The 21,688-nt window shown below is 44.5% G+C and overlaps 1 protein-coding gene across 1 annotated transcript in view; it reads left to right on the forward strand.

Annotated features, from left to right (window-relative positions):
- SRPK2 (SRSF protein kinase 2) overlaps positions 1-21,688 on the forward strand; it is a 704,996-nt gene that overhangs the window by 135,061 nt on the left and 548,247 nt on the right. The gene's annotated exons all lie outside the window — the stretch shown is intronic.

Here is a 21,688-nt window from a genome sequence, read left to right on the forward strand (position 1 = left end):
CCGCAGGGTTTTTCCCAGGTTGACATAGGTTTGATTTGTTTTGAGAACTCCGTATGCCTTATCAGGGGCTGGAGAAATATCGCTTGTCTAATTAGATCGCAAGCGTTATGACCTAATCAGATAACACGTTCCTGTGCTGTAGTGTGGCTTCGTCAGATAACGGTATCTGCATCATGGGGGTTTGCTGCCTCATGGGCTGACTGCTAGTTAACTTGTTGGTTTGTTAACCAGAATAGGGTCAGGAATAGGGGGATCGATTCAGAACCTATAGGAATACATCACACCCACTCCACGCTAACTATGGACATATTTACTAATCTATGCATAGTAAAACATACTATAGAGTAATGTGTATACCTTACCACCCCAAAATACATAAATGCATTTTGAAATTATCAAATATACGGAAAAATGCAGTCATATGTATAGTATGCACTCAAGCTGTAGAATATTGCTAAAGTAAGCACGCATTTGTATACATTATTGCTATTTGGTATATGAAAATTTACACATGAAATGGCTCTTAATACAGAAAAAAAGTTCGAGACCATTTCATCACAGAATAAAATAATTATGAACATTCCTGCGGGCAGCTAATGTCTATAAGCTATCTAAAATTTTAGAAATTTTAGTTCTTTAAGAATAGTTCTTACTTTAAGCAGAAGATAGTGTCCCGAAAAATATGCAAAAATATTTTGGGGCTGCTGAAAAAAATTGCTGTCCGTGAACTGGAGGGAAAATTGTTCATGGTATTCTGTTATTAAAGTTGAAGGCCAAATTCAGGGAACGCCGTGTGCGAGCTTGCTCAAAAGTCTCTATTTCTGCTCTGGTGAGAACATCATATATTTAGGCTTTCGAAAAAGCTGTCAACAGCTTCCTGGGAGAGTTCCACTAACTCGGAAAAAGGTGTAACCATGCATTCGGTCGCATGATTGTCTCCATTGACATTCTGATTTGGATTGCTGACAGAAGGTCGTACCTGATCGATGCTGCTTTCATCTTGAACTTCACTACCCCTTAATCGTAGTGGTGAAGCTTCCACGAATGCCGTCATCAGGATTGGTAGCCGTTGAGGGCAGCACAAAGCATGAGCCTTGATTGGACTCAACAATGTCTCTGCATCCATTGGCGCATCCGATTTGTAGCGTCAGACCGGTGTCTAACACGCATTCTTCTCCGCATAGCAGGCACCTTAATACAGGTAAAACACATCGATGCCACATTGGTCGAAATGATAGAAACCAAGTCATGTTCAGGTCTCTAAGCCGGGATAGTCCCAGGATTTTTGATATCCGGTCCCGGTATCCAATGGCTCGGATTGTTTCTTCCCTTGTCGCAGGTGTTTTGTCTGTGACACGGTTTGCCATAACGAAATATAAGGACTAGGAATAGGATTCCTGCAATCAGTCCTAAAATGAGGGGAAGTCCGCCAAAAATCGAATGGACGAAATCTGGAAAAATACCCAGTATGGCTTTGAATGGTGTTCATGCCATCGAAAATACTGTCTTAAATACTTGTGAGACTCCACTGGTATCAGAAATATTTAAGATTTCATTCAGGATTTCTGCGAAATGTATGGGCGAATTAGTTGATAACAATGAATGTATCTCTGCAGTCGTCCTTGCGACTTGGAGATCATACGTTTCTTTTGATGACGTGAGCCTGGTAGGCGTCTGAAGAAGCACCGGAAGCGCCGGTGCTGGATCTCTCGGCAGGAGAAAGCAGCGCGTCTCGTTCTCAGCGCGTCAGGAAGGCGGGGCTGCGCCAGCGGGGTCTGCTCTGCTCTGGGCTTCGGCAAGTATGGCTGCTCCGTCTCGTCACCACCGCGTGTGTTTGCATAGGGCAATATCGGTAATATTTATACCTTTAAGGTGCCGAGATTGACGTAAGGATGGACATAGATACGTCAATAAGGATGTCATACGACTTGGTCGTTAGCACATTCTTTTGCTGAAGTTCTCGAAGAAATCAAAACAATGGCCGCAGGGTTTTTCCCAGGTTGACATAGGTTTGATTTGTTTTGAGAACTCCGTATGCCTTATCAGGGGCTGGAGAAATATCGCTTGTCTAATTAGATCGCAAGCGTTATGACCTAATCAGATAACACGTTCCTGTGCTGTAGTGTGGCTTCGTCAGATAACGGTATCTGCATCATGGGGGTTTGCTGCCTCATGGGCTGACTGCTAGTTAACTTGTTGGTTTGTTAACCAGAATAGGGTCAGGAATAGGAGGATCGATTCAGAACCTATAGGAATACATCACACCCACTCCACGCTAACTATGGACATATTTACTAATCTATGCATAGTAAAACATACTATAGAGTAATGTGTATACCTTACCACCCCAAAATACATAAATGCATTTTGAAATTATCAAATATACGGAAAAATGCAGTCATATGTATAGTATGCACTCAAGCTGTAGAATATTGCTAAAGTAAGCACGCATTTGTATACATTATTGCTATTTGGTATATGAAAATTTACACATGAAATGGCTCTTAATACAGAAAAAAAGTTCGAGACCATTTCATCACAGAATAAAATAATTATGAACATTCCTGCGGGCAGCTAATGTCTATAAGCTATCTAAAATTTTAGAAATTTTAGTTCTTTAAGAATAGTTCTTACTTTAAGCAGAAGATAGTGTCCCGAAAAATATGCAAAAATATTTTGGGGCTGCTGAAAAAAATTGCTGTCCGTGAACTGGAGGGAAAATTGTTCATGGTATTCTGTTATTAAAGTTGAAGGCCAAATTCAGGGAACGCCGTGTGCGAGCTTGCTCAAAAGTCTCTATTTCTGCTCTGGTGAGAACATCATATATTTAGGCTTTCGAAAAAGCTGTCAACAGCTTCCTGGGAGAGTTCCACTAACTCGGAAAAAGGTGTAACCATGCATTCGGTCGCATGATTGTCTCCATTGACATTCTGATTTGGATTGCTGACAGAAGGTCGTACCTGATCGATGCTGCTTTCATCTTGAACTTCACTACCCCTTAATCGTAGTGGTGAAGCTTCCACGAATGCCGTCATCAGGATTGGTAGCCGTTGAGGGCAGCACAAAGCATGAGCCTTGATTGGACTCAACAATGTCTCTGCATCCATTGGCGCATCCGATTTGTAGCGTCAGACCGGTGTCTAACACGCATTCTTCTCCGCATAGCAGGCACCTTAATACAGGTAAAACACATCGATGCCACATTGGTCGAAATGATAGAAACCAAGTCATGTTCAGGTCTCTAAGCCGGGATAGTCCCAGGATTTTTGATATCCGGTCCCGGTATCCAATGGCTCGGATTGTTTCTTCCCTTGTCGCAGGTGTTTTGTCTGTGACACGGTTTGCCATAACGAAATATAAGGACTAGGAATAGGATTCCTGCAATCAGTCCTAAAATGAGGGGAAGTCCGCCAAAAATCGAATGGACGAAATCTGGAAAAATACCCAGTATGGCTTTGAATGGTGTTCATGCCATCGAAAATACTGTCTTAAATACTTGTGAGACTCCACTGGTATCAGAAATATTTAAGATTTCATTCAGGATTTCTGCGAAATGTATGGGCGAATTAGTTGATAACAATGAATGTATCTCTGCAGTCGTCCTTGCGACTTGGAGATCATACGTTTCTTTTGATGACGTGAGCCTGGTAGGCGTCTGAAGAAGCACTGTTTTTATTCTGCTTAAAGTATCTATTCGAATAGAAGTAATTTTCAAGTTGGGCCATGCCCTTGCCTCCCTGTCTGGAAAGGAGCTGGGGAACAATGAGTGTCCACAGCACTTGACCTTCGCAGTCGTAGTTACGAGATAAGGAGTCCCGGGCATAAGACTACAGCATCTGCGGTCTACAATTAGAATGTAACTCCCATTATAGAGTCTTTGAAAGAATGGTTCAATCTCTGTTGCAGGTGCGCCTTGCTGGTGACATGAAAGGTTATTTGAGTTCCCTTCACAGGCTCCATGCAAACTAATTCCATTACACAGAAGTGTACCGCTTAGTGACATTGCACAATTATTGCCACTAAGAAACACTTTCTGTCCTTTATTACTGACACATGCATGTGAATAGGGCAGGTTCCATGTTGTTTTAATGTACCCTTTTCCCAATTTTTCGTACATGCCAGCCTGTATATATTTTTGGCAGTATTGAAACCTGAAGGTTGATATTGGAATATTAATTATCCCATGTATTATCCATTCACTGACAGGTCGTTCTGACATTGTCACTGGTAATCTCTCAAGTTTCTCAATGCTCAGGATTGTATAATCAGCACTCTTCTGTGCCATACTGATTTGTCTATCAGTAAGGTTAAAGATATGGAATAGTGACGTTGTGTTGATTAAACGCCAAGGCACATAGCCTGAACGCAGATTCTGTAACGTCCAGCCAAGCTGTACAATAGAACGCAATTGTGACTGACCGTGTCGATTGCTGAAGACACAATGCTGTCCAAAGAAAAAATTCTGGAGGACAGAGTCATTAACCCATTGTCCACTACAGAAAGTGATTTTTCCAAATTAATACGGTCAATTTCCCGTATCCTTTCTGCTGTCTCAATTTGAGTAACCTTCCAGGCCTCGTTATATGCTGCTATGAAACGCTTTTGACGCTGTTTGCGTGGTCCCATAATGAAATCACGCAAGTCAGCACCATCAGTAAGTAAAGATAGGTGTTGCTTAATTTCTGCCAGTGTGGAAGTTTGTAGCCATTGAAGGCATAATTTGCCCACACTGTAGGTGGTGATTATCCCTGGGTGTTGTCTTTGAGGATATCTAGGGTCTGGCCTGGTCATTTTGAACCCCTGTGTTTTGTTCAGGAATCTGTTTTGACAGTTATTAGTATCTGTGGGCCAGATCAACCACTGTTTCCAATCAGGATGTGTTCTGTTTTGGTTTAATACATAGTTCACGTCTATCTCCTCATCTGTAGAGCTATTGCTGTTCATTGTTGGTTTTGGAATAGACGGTTTATTTAAGTCTTTGATTTTGGCTAAGCCAAGACAGGTAGTTTGTTGAACAGTGTCATTTAAAAATATAATTTGTTCTGGGATCATGCAGGCTCTAAACAAAGATTCTATACCCTGTACTTGCCATTCTTTTGTACCCCAAACACTTTTCAATTCAACATTTTTGTCCCAATAATCAAACCCAAAAGTATTCATTTGTTCAAAGAATGAGTCTGAATATATCAATTTCGTGTTTGTTATCATGGACTTTGACCCTGTCTTATTTGACAATTTGAAATAAAATGTTTCAGCATTACTTGTGTTAAAACCTGAAAAGTATGAATATTTGTCATAAAAGGTTCTTGAGCTTCCTTTTGGTGAGGTTGCACAATGTTGCCATTGATTATAATTTAAAACATTTCTAGGTTGTGCAGATTTATGTAAAAAATGGTTACCATAGTGGTTGTAGCAATACATACTATCATAATTTGTAGAACCCTGCAAATATTCATGTTTGGTAAATTTAGCAGACATTACTAAGTCAGACATCATGTTATTTATACTTTCGAAGTCCCAATCATCAGCAAATGAGCTTGGTTTTACAAAGTCACTCAATGAGATCTTAATTTGGTGTGGATATTTCAGGATTTCAACCGGACCATAGATTTCGTAGTCAGTGTTGTCCCATGCTACCCCACCCGGTATAGGATTGGCTGTGAAGTTGACTGAAGAAAGTTCTCTTTTCTCGACGTGTGAAGATGTGTGTGGTTTGAGGATCAAGTTGATTTTCTGACTTGCTGTGTCCATTTTAGCATATTTTCCCTCAATGAAGCGTCCCAATGTTAGTATCATGATGAGCCAAAGTATGAGGATAAATGCACCAAAACCCACCCAAAATTCAATCCATGGAGAAATTAGATATGTTTCTTTCAGTTGTTTCAAAAGATCTTTAACTTTATCTTTAAAGGTTTTTGATGATGGCTGTGTCTTTGATTCACTGAAGCCTTCAGAGGAATCATCGAAGTTTATGAAGTAGCCGGATGCAGTTCTGTCAATTGTTCCAATTGCTTCAGGATTACTGTTTCTTGCACATTCGTTTGTTACTTCATTGTAGGTTGGTGTGTCTCTGCTAAATGTTTTTATTTGGGTTTTTAGAGGTCTAAGTTCCATTGCATTGTTGCATAGTCCTTGTTGTTCTTCTGTAGGCGTTTCGAAAGTGATTAGCCTCTTTGTTAGGACCTCTGTACTGGTAGCAAACCTTGGTGTTCTGCTACTTATTGGGAGTCCACTTGGCCTACTATTTGTTATCGGCCACATGATTGTGGTTTTACCAGGTCGATGGATACAACTCGGTTCTCCTTTTTACCAGCAAGTGGCGGTAGTACAACTGATCTTGTCCCGTTGACAGACAAGACAGGAACTGCTTTTCTGTAAGAAGGCCCAAATTCCTTCATTACCGCGATCTTTTCTCTGACTAGATCCCCGACTTTTGGAATCCAGACAGGTCTTGCTGGGACAGGTGGTGGTTCTTCAGTGGTTGTTGGCTGCTGTTTCAACTTTATGTTGCTCAGGTCTTTTCTTGTTTTGTTTAAGTCCTGTAAAATAGCCAAACGGTCTTTGATATCAAAGCTTTTTTCTTTCACCACTGAAGTCTGACTATCAAGGTCAGAGATCAACATCCTAGTTCCAAATAATAATTCGTACGGACTGAATCCCTTCAGAGAATTTCTTGGCAAGTTATTTAGACTACGTTGGACACTTATTAGATGTTTGACCCACCCAGCTCCCGAACCTAATATCCTTTCCGTTATAGATTGCTTTATGCCTTGGTTTTTTCTTTACACCATCCCGTATCCCTCAGGAAGGAAGTGAGAAGATTCCCGCTGTGCTATGCTCATTTGGCCATGTTTCCCTTCAGACTGGAGGGCTAGAGTGAAAACAATGGTCAAACGTAGCATGCTCTTAGCGTATATGCCATTTAGACTCGCAAATCTTGTATAACAGTCCAGACGTCAGCCGAGTGCTGGTGATCTACATTATAAGTGGAAACTAGCCTGTATATGTTAATCGCAAGCCTTGCTTTTTACTGTTGATTTTTTCTGGAGTGAAACGACACGGTATTACACCGTTTCTCTCACCACTGCGATTCCTGTTGCAGTTCGGGCAGTTTTTTACAAACATGGTATGATGCAGGCTCATGCCTGGCCACCAGTACCTTGACTGTAATTCTTCCAGAGAATCTCTTAGTTTGAGGTGTCTGAGACCCTCGCCCATATGTGCCTCTGCGATTAACAAGTTTCTCCTGTCCATGTTTGGAATCACTCTATCCCCCACTCCAGGGATTCGAGCAAAAGGGACGGAGTTTGCATCGATTATGTATGTATAATTGAGTGGATAGTTGATCGGTAGCGCTGAGCAGTCGCCTTTTGATGACGTTTTCACCGCCAGCACTGTTTCACCGTCAATGTACTTCATTGTATGCTTTTTTCGAACTACGGAAGCCGATTTAGTTGCTACCGCTGTGGCTGTCTCAGCCAATGAATTCCCTGCAACGTGAACGCCATCACGCTGATGACTCAGTGAGTGTGTCACGTGAGTCTTTGGTAGTTCTTTTTGTAAAAGAGCTATTTGTTCCCAGAGCAGTTTCTGCTTTATTGTTGCACCTGTGTCATCTTTGTAACCGTTTTGAATCCATGTCTGCAAATCCTTGTTGTATGATTTGACGCAGTAATATGAATCAGACACTATAAGTGTCGGGAATTCGCGATCCGCATTATCTAGCGCCATTTTCAATGCTAATATTTCAGTCTGTTGTTCTGAATTAGTTTCTACTGAGTGTGTTTTTGTTAATAGAGGTCTTAGTTTACCTCCGCGCCACACTTCTTTTGTAATCCCACATGTGGGGTTGTATGCTTGTTCTCCCCAAACGGGGGGTTGAGCATGTCCGTCTGTATAGATTACACAGGCGTACTGTCGTAAAGGCAAAATGTCGATTGGCAGAGGGAATGTTCTTTTATATTCTAGATTTTTTAATTCCTCTAGTTCTGGATCAAAGTAGTAATACACTTTGTCCGTTGTGATTGAATTCACCCATTGTATCCATTCCGGATTCAATGTTGTTGTTGGTAAATTACACGGTGTTGTTAATGCCTCAAAGGCTGATTCAGCTGTTCTGACTGTGATGTGTCTACCGTCCGCTTGATCTTTTTCTCTAGCTATTGCGGTTTGAACTGCATGAACAATGTTTTCTTTTATACTTAACTTCTTTTCAGCCTCTGTGTACAAGTGTGATTTGAATGCAATTGGTACCTTTTCTCCCTCATTAGAGGTCAGGTATGTGAATCCGCATCTCCCTGGGATGACTCGAATCACGAGATTGCGTGTGTTATCACGTGTTTCTAATTTTGTTTTAATTAACATGTCTGTTTGTAAGGATCTCAAAATTTCTGTGTGTATTTGAGTCCAATTAGTTCTTTTAAAATCAGGTTTTATTAGATCATAAAGGGGTTTGACCCTTTCTGCGTAATTTGCAATGTATGTTCTTCCGAAATTTAGGAAGCCTAGAATTGACTGTAGGTTTGTTAGTGTTCTAGGTGCTTGGAGTACGGCACATTTCTCTAGGAAATTGTCAGCCAGGCTTTTGCCTTCACTTGATAATTCATATCCTGAGAACAGGACTGTTAGATGGGCAATTCTGGATTTTTTAAAGTTGAATTTGTAACCCTCTGCTGCGAACCCAAGTATTATGGTGTTCACTCTCTTCAAGTGAGTATCCAAGTCATCATCTGTTAAGTATATGTCGTCGACATAAGATAATGCTTCGTCGTCATATATTTGTAGTAATTCTGTTACTCTCGCTGAGAATACTCCCGGGCTGTTCTTGTACCCCTGGGCTAACCGACAGAATTGTTTTTGAGTGCCATTTATGGAGAACGCAGACAAATATCTGCTCTCTGGTGCTATATTTTGACAAAAGAATCCATTAGAGATGTCTAATGTTGTTTTGTATTTTTTGCGCACTATGTTATTCATTAGTGCAGCACTATGCGAATTTTGCACTGCAAAAGTTTTGCAACATGAGTTAAGGTGTCGGTAATCCAAAACTAGACGATATGAATTGTCTGGTTTGGAGACCGGAAACAAAGGGTTGTTCATTTGTGAGGTGCAAGTTTCAATCACCCCCTGGTATTCTAGCTGATCTAGGATTTCTTTTACCTGTTTTTTAGCTTCTTGCTTAATTGGGTACTGTCTTTGTGCAGTAGGTTGTGATTTTAACTGGATTTTGTGAGGAGGAGAGTCCTCATCCCATCCTACACGATTTTTATATAAAGCAGGAGCTTGAGCTACTGCCCACTTTCTAGCAAGTGTGTATTTTTTATGAATTGGGATATGATTCGAGAAGGCAGGCATAATTACTTCTTCGCCATGAGGGCACTCCCTGACAAACTCTGGTGGCCAGTCTTTTTCAGCTAGAAGGATGTCATAGCCCTTTGAGAGATTATCCCAAAATAGTCCCCTTATTTTTCTAGTCTTATCCCCCTCTATACATAATGTTATTTCATATATTTTGTGAGCTTTGCTAACTCTGGTGTCTGCAGTTTCCACTTGAAGATATTCATTCGTGTCCGCTGTCTCCAGATGATTCATAAGGACTTTGCGAGCTATGCTCACTTCTGCTGCGCTGTCTAGCATTGTCTGAGCCCATTCTCCGTTTTTCAGTTGTGTCCTCAGAATTCTCGGCATTGTTAACTATTTTAATGCTGGCTACCTTCTTTTTTGGAAATTGTAATTTCTTTTTTAGCTGAGCAGGTTCCTTGTCTTTGGACTTGGCGTGCTCTTCTCTTTGTTCTGATCGTCCTCTTCTTTCCGATTTCTGCGAGGAAGTCTGAAAAGATTGAGAGGGACGTGTATCAATGTCTTGATATCTATCAGGCTTCTTTATATTATCCCTATTTCTAAGGTTGTATCTTTTCCCAGAGGGGTCACTCTGAGGTGACCTGTGTCTTTGGTTCTGAGATTTTTCTCTTCGCCTAGGAGACCTTCCTCTGGACTGGAATTTCTTTTCTTTAGGATTGGATTGTTTGTTTCCATCCCAGCTCTTTTTCTGTGATGTTGAATTATTATTAAAAAATATTTTTTCAGGACTTTCAATCAGTTGTGGTTTTACTGGTATTCCACCTAAACTATCCCTACCTAGTTCCTCATAGGATTTTTCTATGATTCTGGCAATTTCAGCTGGTTGGTCTGCTATATCTGTCTCTTTTAACCTCTGGCGGATCGCCACGTTTGCTGCTTCTCCCTTTATGTTGGCTAATAATATAGCCGAGACCTGCTTGAAGTCTTTCAGTAATTTCATACCAAGAGTTAAAGCGGGTTCTGGACCGTATTCGTCTTGAATTTGTTTTAGCACATCTGGTATTACCGAAATGGATGGAACACCGTGCGTTTTTGTGTAGATGGAAGCAAAGACTGTACCCCAAGTGTCACAGTCCTCAATGTGTGGTGCGATTCCCATTGGAAGACAGATAGTCAGAATCCTGTGTTTTTCTAGCGGGGTGGTGTCTGGAAACACCGCCTCTATTTGGGTGATTTTCTGTGCCAACCAGAATGGTATTTGTTCCCGTTTAGCCGGTACTTTACCTAGGCAGGACTGTATGTTCTGTGGTGTAATTTTATTTGTGTTCCCATGGTGAGGGGTCAGCTGTGGAATTTTAATTGCTGGTTGAATTGTTGAAGTCCGCATCACATACTGGACTAATTGTCTGTGTATTTTAATTAGTTGTTTTAGCTGTGTTAAAAGGTTTGCTGCAGACATCCCGTCGATGTCTGGATGTGGTGTGTATCCGGCTAGGACCGGCCACGTTGCTCCTGGTCTACCTAAAGGACCGAGCCTGGTGATGTGATTATTATGTTTTAGGGCGCCATCAAATAAGAGCAGGTGCTCTTGAAATTTGAGTGGTACTTCCACCTCCTCGAAAGGAGTGTACGTTTCAGGAGGTTCATCTATTTTGTAATAGTGGAAGTACTTTGTTACAGCATTTGCTGCTGGAAAATGTATCCATGAATAGTATACCTCTGTCTGCCGATATTCGTTTGCCTCAATTACGAATATGACTGTGCCACCTCTAGGTGTCAGTCCATTTTCTATAAGTTTTAAGGTTATAGATTTCCTTTTGATGACCGGGATGAGTATTATATCCTGGTCTGCATCTTGTATGGCAGTATCAGCTGCTGCTATTTCAGCTGCTAATCTAACTGCCTCTCTTGCATCATCACTGTCTACCATTTTACCGACAGGATGGTTATTTCTTTTGTTTGCAGATCAGGTTTCTTATGGAAACAAAGATTAGATGCACAATATTTTGGAACGATGTATCCTTCAACGTTGACTAAACCAAGAACCATACGTAGGAGTTCCCTCCTGCGAGGTTTTGGAGGATATTACCTTTCACCCACTCCAGACGTCTTTGGAGTATTTATGGGGAAAAAGGGGTCTGAGTGAGAAAGCATGACTGAGTTACTCTAAATGTCTTACGTTAGTTTTATCGCCCTTTCCAAACGCGTTGGGCGCCATGTAGTGTAGTTCCTATCATCCCAATAGGCTCTGCGCATTGGAATAATACCTTCAATAGTATAGGCCTAGACCAGACGTTAACTAGGTCTACTATTGTCGATATTAGACTGAAAGTTTTGGGTTTGCCAGCTTAGCTCAGAGTTCACTAGAAACTTTCTCGAATGTTCAGGAAGGAATTAACTTCCCTGATTAGACAAGAAGGGATTTAGTTTCTGACAACCATAGAACATGACAACTTTGCTCTCCCCTAATCAAGAGTGTATCTCGAGAGTCGTGTGAACAAAAGGCAATTTATTTTACTCAGTCAGTACGTGCATTCTTAGTCTCATCAGATTGTAGAGAAAAGGAAGAGACGGGCGTGTTCAATAAAAGGTGTTATTTATTGATCAGTCTCTTTTCTCATACAAGAGAAATAGATCGATATTATTGCAATACTTATAGTTAAGTAAAGTGCATACATTAAAAGCAGAAGTATAAAATAATACTGTAAAAACATTGATATGGTTTCTAAGCCATATGAAGGTTTAAAATTATTAAAATAGATATATACACATATAAATTTGACTAAACGTACTCAACTGGTGTTTCTAACTACGCCTACCCCGTGTACCTGACCTAAGCCTAATGTGTGGGCGGGAATAGAAAGTTACAGTTTTAAGTTAAGTTTGCTTTTGCCAAGTGACTGACTAAAGAATTCTCTGTGAGGGGTTATTCAGTTCTGTACCTGGAAGTTAGGATGAATGAGGGATGGTATCTCTCTCTCTGGTCTCGATATTCCAGGCTGCCTGCGAGGGCTACCCGGAAGCGCCGGTGCTGGATCTCTCGGCAGGAGAAAGCAGCGCGTCTCGTTCTCAGCGCGTCAGGAAGGCGGGGCTGCGCCAGCGGGGTCTGCTCTGCTCTGGGCTTCGGCAAGTATGGCTGCTCCGTCTCGTCACCACCGCGTGTGTTTGCATAGGGCAATATCGGTAATATTTATACCTTTAAGGTGCCGAGATTGACGTAAGGATGGACATAGATACGTCAATAAGGATGTCATACGACTTGGTCGTTAGCACATTCTTTTGCTGAAGTTCTCGAAGAAATCAAAACAATGGCCGCAGGGTTTTTCCCAGGTTGACATAGGTTTGATTTGTTTTGAGAACTCCGTATGCCTTATCAGGGGCTGGAGAAATATCGCTTGTCTAATTAGATCGCAAGCGTTATAACCTAATCAGATAACACGTTCCTGTGCCGTAGTGTGGCTTCGTCAGATAACGGTATCTGCATCATGGGGGTTTGCTGCCTCATGGGCTGACTGCTAGTTAACTTGTTGGTTTGTTAACCAGAATAGGGTCAGGAATAGGGGGATCGATTCAGAACCTATAGGAATACATCACAAGATGAGCATACAAACTCTTCAGTAGTATACAGAAACTATAAAGTTGGTTGCATGACCCCTGTGGTCCTCGAGCTTGTGCATCAAAATCTAATGTTAAACAATTTCTAATAGTGTGTAAGGGGGAGCTTTTATCATTAAGAATGTGACAATTTAAACATTTTACCCTAGTTACTTGCTTATCCACACTTTGGGCTTGTGGCCGGTGAATTATGATGCTCTCAATAGATTTATGGTGGCCTATAGAAGAATAACCTGTTCTTGCACTTTTTGTCAGCATTTATTGGAAAGAGTAAAGGTATTTTCTTTGTTTTTATTTATTTTTTGCTACTTTTTTTTATTTGGCTTTTCTACACCTTAATACAGGTACAAGGATCTCTGGACCCAGCAGGTCAACAGTGAATACATGTATAAGTAGATAATAGGATACTCACACGTGTGGTGATTGCACTAGTCACAGAATTCCACTCTCCTCGTAGAATAGTTTGTAAGCGTTCTTATCTTTGATCTTGCCCCACCACCTCAGGTAGTCAGACTAGAGAGTAGTACTCAGCCCTATTCATAGACCGACATAGTCACGCTCTTATGTAGTACAATACACAGCAGTTCACCATCCTACTACTCTTACATTCACGGTATATAGCTGTTTTGGAGTAACTATGGCACCTGGCGAGTAGACTTTTTTTTCCAGTAAAGTTATGATTGTAGTTACACTCCAAATAGTGCCGCACCAGTCTCATTCATCTGTTCATACAAAGAACAATAGTAAAGTTCTGGAGAGAGATTCCGTCCTGCCATAGCTGGCTCTGAGAGGCCTATGGGACATACCGGGGTGACAGTGAAGGCGTGGAGGACTTGTAAAAACTACCATACTGCTCTGAATTACCTCCCTTCTGGAAACTCACAGCCCAGTAAAGAGGTGGGGAGGATGTATTTTCTTCCAATTAGACAGTTGTGTCCATCTAGTGAGGATAACATAATTCTAAATAGTTATGAACTGGTTTTGAGGCGCAAGTCTTTCTTAGCAAGCTTGACACCTGGGTGGACCAGATAGTGGTATTTGATGCCTGGGTGTTTCCGAGCCACCTCTGCAACTCAGATGTGAGTGGACCTCAGTGATATATCTTAATCCTCCATGACCTAACTCTGCCTTCAGGCACTCAACATGAAGTAACCATGTCACTAAATCATTGTTGCATATTTGAGATTCATGCAGTCTGTGACGTACACATCTTTGTGATACTGGACATTCTAGCTTCAGTGACAAGCCTGTTGCTGCACGTTCAGAACACATCTTTCTTCCCCTGACACACACCACCCAAGGAACTGGGTACAGGAAGTACCATTTATTTCAGTGAGGTCTGCTAAAATGCTAGATGGCTGAAATGGGTTTCCAGGTTATCCTTAGGGTTGTCAGTACAAGTTACTATGCAAGGGATGTTGTATACTCTACAGTGCTTCATATGGTCTGTTTGTTGTACTTCGCGCCCCTTGTACGCCAGTCCCTTGTTTCTTCTTTCCGGGTTACATTGGCCTTGTTTTTGTGCTTGATATTTTCATGTTTTGCTTTTTTTGCTCAAGTATGGTTTGGTTTTGTATGTTGTCTCTTAAGCTCTTAAAATTGTGGCTCCTTTTCCTCTGTGCTTCTTCTGGGTACCATTACCTAGCATCTCCTTTCGGCCCTTTAGTCACTTTGGAGGACAGTGTTGTTGCTGGGGAAGATCACCCCTTTCATCCTTGCTCCAAACTCCAGGGCAGGGTAAGGTAAAAGAGGTGTGCCCTGCCGTTTGCAGATTGCAACACCAAAGATTACTAGCATCTTTCAGTACTAGTACTATCATGGTATAAATGGATGATTTTGTTGCCACTGTACAAGCTCTAAATCAACATGTTCTGGCCTTGTCTGCAGATAAGTACACCTTGCAACAATCAGTGGCTTCTATGGCTCCTTTACCTTAGACTCCCCTTTAGCAGGAGTAGGAGGAATTGAATATGTCTGGTGCCCTTGGCATCTGAAAGAATTCCTGAATGCTTGTACCAATCAGTTTCCTTTTCACCACATCTATCTATGGTGGGATTTTTAATAAGAAATCTAACTGGAAATGCTTTGACTGGGGCCACTCAGTAACGTTAAGTGTTTTTTTAATCAGAGCTTCAAGACTGTGTTTGATTGTTCTGAGGAAGCCTAATTTGATTTTCACCAAGGCTCAATAGACATGCTTACTTATGTAACCCGCTTTAAGCAAATGGCTTTCGAAGTGGGTTGGCCAGAAAAGTCTTAGAAGCCCTTATTGCACCAAGGTTTGAAAGAAGAAAAAAAGAACAAATTGGCCAGAGTAGCAAGACCAGAGACTTTGAACAAATTATGGATATAGTTCCTCAAATCAACTATTGTTTACAGGACCGAAGGGCTGAGAAGGAAAGAGGACAGCTTTTATGGCGCCCAGTGGTAAGGCCGCCAGTTCCTAAGACATCTGAAACAATTTGTGAATCTACAGAATAAACAATGCAACTGGGACTGATACAGAGAGGAACGTAGGAGAAGAAGAGATCATGGACTATGTATTCATTGTGATAAGAAGGTGTACATGGTTCACTTCAGTACAATTTGCCCTGAAGAGATGAGGAAACTCCAACACCAGCCTCTACTGAGAGAGGCGAGTGTAGGTACTACTTCTTAGCTACTCTGTTCAGTTTCCAGCAATACATCCTATTATTAACCTGCTGTTACTTCATTTTTTTTGTTTAAATCTGTTTTTATTAATTTTTAAAGGTTACAGCATCATGAAAGATAACATTTATCACATAAAGTTGGCCATATAGTGAACCATCTGTCTACGTCAAAGATATTTTACGGTTGCATAGCGGCTTATGTCAGATATACATTCGGTGCTGTCGTAGGCACAGCTACGAGCTGAATCTTGGCAGATAGTGCATGTTCCACAAGGATAACAGCCGTCATACATTCAACGTGGTTCCATTTACGTTTTTTGCAGAGTCTTTGCTGATCATACAGTTTGGGCAAGTGAACAGATGTTGTAAACAGAAGAAAACAACCAACAAAAGTTCAAAACTAACAAAAGCAGCATGCATCGATTTTCAGGTGTGTCTTTTGCACCCTGCCTCTCCCCCCCCCCCCTTTTTCGTGCCTCTGCCCCCATTCTCCTCCCCTCTGGTCTACCCTCCTGCTTCTTTTATTTCCTCTAGAGTGAGGGGACCATTAAATGCCTCCTGATGTGCTCCTGTGGCTGTAGGTAATTGAGCAGGTTCTAGGAACCTCTCTAGGTCGGGGCTGGAGCAGCGTACTTTGGATTGGTACAACAGTGAGTAGTGGTCCGACATTACTTTGTGTATCTCCCTCTGTGTGTACACTAGGGGGCCCCTTCTGGTGTGCGTATGGCTCCAATTGGAGTATGTCTACCTTCCTGATTCAGTAGCCAGGCTAGTAGGCGACCTGCCCTATCCGCTTTTGCATGAGTGCGGGCTGTGTGAGCAGTGTAGTTGTGGCACCTTAGCTTTTCTATGAGTTCCGCATGTTGCGTCCTAAGGCCTTCCAGCTGGCCGGACTGTCTACTCCCGCCCTCTCCTTCATGTTCATACTGTAGTAGTTGTGATTCGAGGTGGTTCAGCGACAAAGACAGTTGCTTGTGTATGTTCCATGTGGCAATCGAAGTGTGAAATTGATGACCTTCTCCAGTTTATACGCGCCATTAAAACCTTTTTGTTTGTCTAAATTTAGGTTGCTCTCTGCGCCTCACCGATGTTGTGTTGTGTCTGCCTTCTCATAGCGCCAGGACGCCCCTTTGCTGGGGCAGCTGTTGCGCTGTATAAATAACATAACATAACATAACATGGTCAGAATGTGTCCGTCCCAGGTATTCCGCCACCTCAACTAGGGGGATCAGTGATTGGGAACCCACCACCCTGTCTAGGCGCACATGCAAGTCATGTACTGCCGAGTAATATGAGTAGATACGGTCAGTGGGATGGAGGACTCGCCCTAAAGTCCAGTAACGCCCATTGCGACAGCTAGTCCGAAAGCGCCCGCGCATTCGATCCAGCTGTTGTCGTCCGGAGGGGTGGGAAGGATCTGCCCATGTGCTCTTCAAGCACTGAGTTGAAATCTCGGCCTAAAGCCAGGGGAGTCCAACGTAGGGGGTCAGTGCAGCAGTCAGCTGTGTCAGAAACAAGGGTTGGTCTGCGTTCGGGGCCCATATGGAACCTAGTAGTAGCTGTTGGCCACTGAGTTTCCCTTCACAAAGGAGAATCTGCCTGCGGGATCTGTCACTGTTTCCATGCAAATGAATGTGGTGCCCGCCCTCAACCAGAATAATGTTCCTCTCGCTTGCGCTGAGTACGTCGTGCCATATACTTGTCCCCTCCAACGTTTGCGCAGCTTGTCCAGTTGCGTCTGTGTTTCCTGGAGTAGGGCGATTGCAGCCGAGTGTCTCTGAAGGTACGCAAATATGGAGTAGCGACGTGCAGTTGTGTACATACCACGTATGTTTCATGTGATTATGTCAGCTCGTTTCATTTCTGGTGGAGTTTAGGTGATCGGGATGCCAAGGGCTGGGTGCACCACAGGGTACGGAAGACAGGGGCATGTGTGAACGTGTCGATGTACTGCAATAAAATCAACATGTCAGGAACAGTCACCAGACTCCACAGGAGCGAAGATAAATACTCCCAACTTCCAAAAAGCAGCCCTCAAAGGGGAATAGTGACACTCACTTTGAGACACTGCGCTCAAAAAGTATGGGGGGATAAAACCAAGGAGTGTCCACCACTCTCCCCATAAGATGAGGATTGAGGTCGTGTAGAAGGGCAGCCAGGGAATGCAGATGCTGGAAGGAAAAAACAGTAACCACCAAATAATGCTATATCACTTTAGAACATATTATACATTGAGCTGTGTTCAGTATTGTCTTGCACTCACCAGAGTTCGTCTGGAAGACTCCTTGAAGAGGAGGATCACCAAATATCCAGGAACCTCTTTGTGTATGGCTGGAACGAGGATAGGTTATCTGTACCCTAACAGGAGGTCTCGGGCTGAGGTAATCATAACACACATTCATTCACCATTCATCCTAGGAGAACTGTGGTGGATGGGCAAAGGGGATAGCGTGTAAACAAAGTAGCGCGGAGAGATAAGGCCTAGGACAAGGAAAGAAGCCAAACTAAAGGGACAAGGGTTTGAGGTGTTCCGACCGGCCCAGTTGGCCACAGCGGGGCGGAGCAGATACACACTCAACGAGGTGTGCCGTCCAGCTCCACGGGGAATAATTGAATGGAACAGCTACTCCCCTGCAGGTAGGATGGGGTCCGAGGTGTTCCGACCGGCCCTGTTTGCCAAAGCAGGGCGGAGCAGACACACACTCGATGAGGTGTGCTGTCCGGCTCCACTGGGGAATATGGAGCGCAACAACTACTCCCTCAAGGAAGGGTGAGGATAATTTATGCAAGCAGCGTGCCAAACAGAGACAGTAAAAACTCCCGTTCTCACAGAACAGCATAGATGGCACACGAGTCAAACAAATGAGGCGCGTAACAAATAGGCTGGGAAGGAAATGCAGCCAAGGGGGGTGCTGCGAAAAAGGAAATACCGCTACACCTCCAGGAGGAATCCGACTCCGAGGGAAGCTGAGTCGAGGACCCGGGCAGCGGTACACCAAACCACGAAGACGCCAAAGAAGCAGCGCCGAACCGGGAACAATGCGGAATTAGGAAGGGGCGTGGTCACGGAACGAGTCAGTAAGCCAAGCGTCAGGCTACGTGCGAGGCGTTCCTTTAGAGGGCTAAGGGAGTGTTTGAAAAGTGCGCCTCACAGGTCTGTGGTCTGACCCTGAACACAGCTCAAACCCTAACACATCAACCGTAAGTGAACTAAAAACAACATAACATCTGGGACAGACATTGCGAAATGTCTGTCCAAACCTCTTACAACAAATGAGTGGTACAAACTAGGCCAACGTGTTGCCTATTGGGGTGCGTGCACTAGTGGTGTTGTGATTTGGCCACCCCCTTAGTTCCAGTGTGCTCGATGCGCCATCTATCTAGTCATGAAAGTCTTCTCGTAGGACCGATAGGATGCTGACCCAGTTATTTGGGTAGAGTGTGAGCTTGCCCTCCAATATTATGTGTGTAGCGGCTAACCGCGGATGTATTGTTGCCACATCAATACAGTGTGAAGTGCGTGTCGTATTTAACCTAGTGGGCCCAGTTCCTCACATTCCAGCTTCAATATCAAAGATGTCAACAAACATAGTTCTACTTGCGTGAGCTGCTCATGCCATCATCTAACACGTCAGTCCCTCTTCATATGATACCATCAGCAGTTTGTGGGGTAACCATTGGCAAGTTGAACTCTTCGGATATCTCTGTTGACTGAGACGAGGATCCACTGGCTACCAGCGTTTCCTGCGTGTAGAAGTCCGGTCTTTCTGTGGGCTGAGTAGATCAGAGAGTTGTGACCGCTGGTAGTGCGCCCTGTCTTTCTGTGCCGCAGTCATCGGTTTTACGTTCCTTGTGGGTCCTTGCTTTCGTCCCCTCTTGGGTCGTCTGCTCGCTGAGTTATCTCCTTCTGGGTCCGAAGGCCACACGCCTGTCCACAACCCGAATCTTCCAGCCAGACCCACGTTTCTTCCGGGGAGTCAAAGAAGCGAGTCCCTTCTTTCGTGACCACTCGCAGTTGGGCTGGGAACAACAACGAATATGGTATATCCAGAGATCTGAGTTGGTGTTTCACCGCCGTATAGTTGCTCCTGCGTCTCTGCACTAAGGCAGTGTAAACTGGGAAGAGCATAACCTGATTGCTGCTCACTTTGAGGCCATTCATCGTGCGTGTTTCCCGAAGTACCACGTCTCTGTCCCTGTAATTTAGCAATTTGAAAATGAACGGTCGAGGTCTGGTTCCTGGTTGGGGTCTCTGTGCCGGTATGCGGTGGGCTCTCTCGACTGCGAATTGCATTGACAGTGTTCCTTGGGGTAAGAGATCGCGCAGCTACTTTTCCATGAATTGTTCCGGGTTTCTCCCTTCTTCGCCTTCCGGCAGGCCCACTACGCGAACATTGTTGCGGCGGGAGCGTCCTTCTGCATCTTCTGCTCTGTCTTCGAGTTCGTGAACCCGGTCTATCAGATCTTGCAATGCAGCTGCATGGTTTCGCGTTATAGGCTGGAGTTCTTTCAGTGTTTAGTCTTATGCAGCGACTATGTCATCCAACTTGCGGTGGTCTGCGTGGAGTAAGGTGAAGTCCGAGGTGACTTTGTCTATCCGAGTCTCTAGGGATGTTCTTGTGTGATCCAGCGCGGTCCCGATCTTTTCCACTGCTGCAAGTACTGAGTCCATTTTGGCCTCAAGGGCCGTGGTCGCTGTCTCTATCCTCCCTCCTGCATTTATACTGGCGGGGTCCAAACAGGTCGTGCGCAGAGGCTGTTGTTGGAGCTCGGCTCTAATCTGGCCCATTACCAACTGCTGCGCCGTGGGCATTCGTGGTTGGTTGCCAGGTAAGTCAACACGTTGTCGATCGGTACAGCCGCTCGGATGCGAGGTCGAGGCTATGCACTGAGGCGGTGGCCGTCCGCGTGAGTACCGTCTCCGCAGGTCACAGCGGTTCACATGTGCAAAAGGGGGGGAAAACTGCAGCGCCTTGGTCTACTCGGTGTTTCCACGCCGTGTCTGTCCGGCCGTGCATTGTTGGATCGGCTCTCAGAGTCCGGCTGAAGGGGTTGCGAGAGTCTCCACAGTTATCTCACCCACCCACTCTTGTCCTCTTAGGTCTATTCAGTTATTCCTCCCCATGCGCTGCCGGCATGATGGTCACAACCTGCTCACAGGTACACAGCGCGGCACCTCCTGTAGTGCTGCTGGGCCGCACTGATGAAGTACGGTGGGATGCTTCAACCTGGGCCTGCACAAGTCGCTACCTCGAATCGCCAACACCTACACGGCGGCCCAGATCCAGCTTCACCTCACAGTGGTCTCGGTGGTTCCGCCGCCCGCAGCTACACACCCCTTATCACAGCAGGGTCCCCCTAGGAGTTGCAGTGCGCTGGGGCCCGTGTCATTCAGGTTCAGCGGGACGCCCGGTGTGCATATAGTGTCCGTGATGTTGTAGGGCCTGCGAGGTTACCAGCCCTGCGCCTGCCTTTCCCTTCAGTGTGGGCAACCCCCCCTTACAGGCTGTCGGATCCACGTGGCCCCAGTTTACGGGCCCCGGGCCGCATCACCGCTATAATTAGCGTTCCGGGAGACAGGGGGCTGCAGTCAGGAGAGTTGATGAGGCGCTGCTGTGTCCCCAGTGGCAGTCCTCGCGTGGCGTTAGTGCCCTGGTCATGGGGGTCCTGCCAGTACCATAGTTTCTCGCCAGCATCAGCCTAGTCCCCTTCAGGCCGCCCGCAGTGAGCACCGCCCGCACATCCACTCTTGCCTCCTCACCGGTGTTTCATATGCTTCCTTCTCCGGTGAAATTAGGTCTGGTTACTTGTTCACCCCGGGCCTCTCCAGCTCCCCAGTGGCAATCCAGGCCAAGGCTCCCCGGGTTCTGTACTTCACCTCTGGTCGCACTACTGTAATGGCAGTGGTACACCAAGAGTTCCCACCGGGACCAGCGGTGATGTCTGTCACGGTCCTTCTTGTTCCTGCGCGCCACAGGGGTCCCAGCTCACAGTCCCCTTTCACGCAGCTTATCCCGTCTCAGATGGCTGCTCCTTGATCAGGCGTTTTCACCACTCAGCCGCCGACACCGCGCAGCCTTCAGCATATGGGCCCCAATGTGGTATATCCACGGCGTTTGGTG

This window comes from Lissotriton helveticus, chromosome 1_1 (genome assembly GCF_964261635.1).
Source record: "Lissotriton helveticus chromosome 1_1, aLisHel1.1, whole genome shotgun sequence".
NCBI lineage: Eukaryota > Metazoa > Chordata > Amphibia > Caudata > Salamandridae > Lissotriton > Lissotriton helveticus.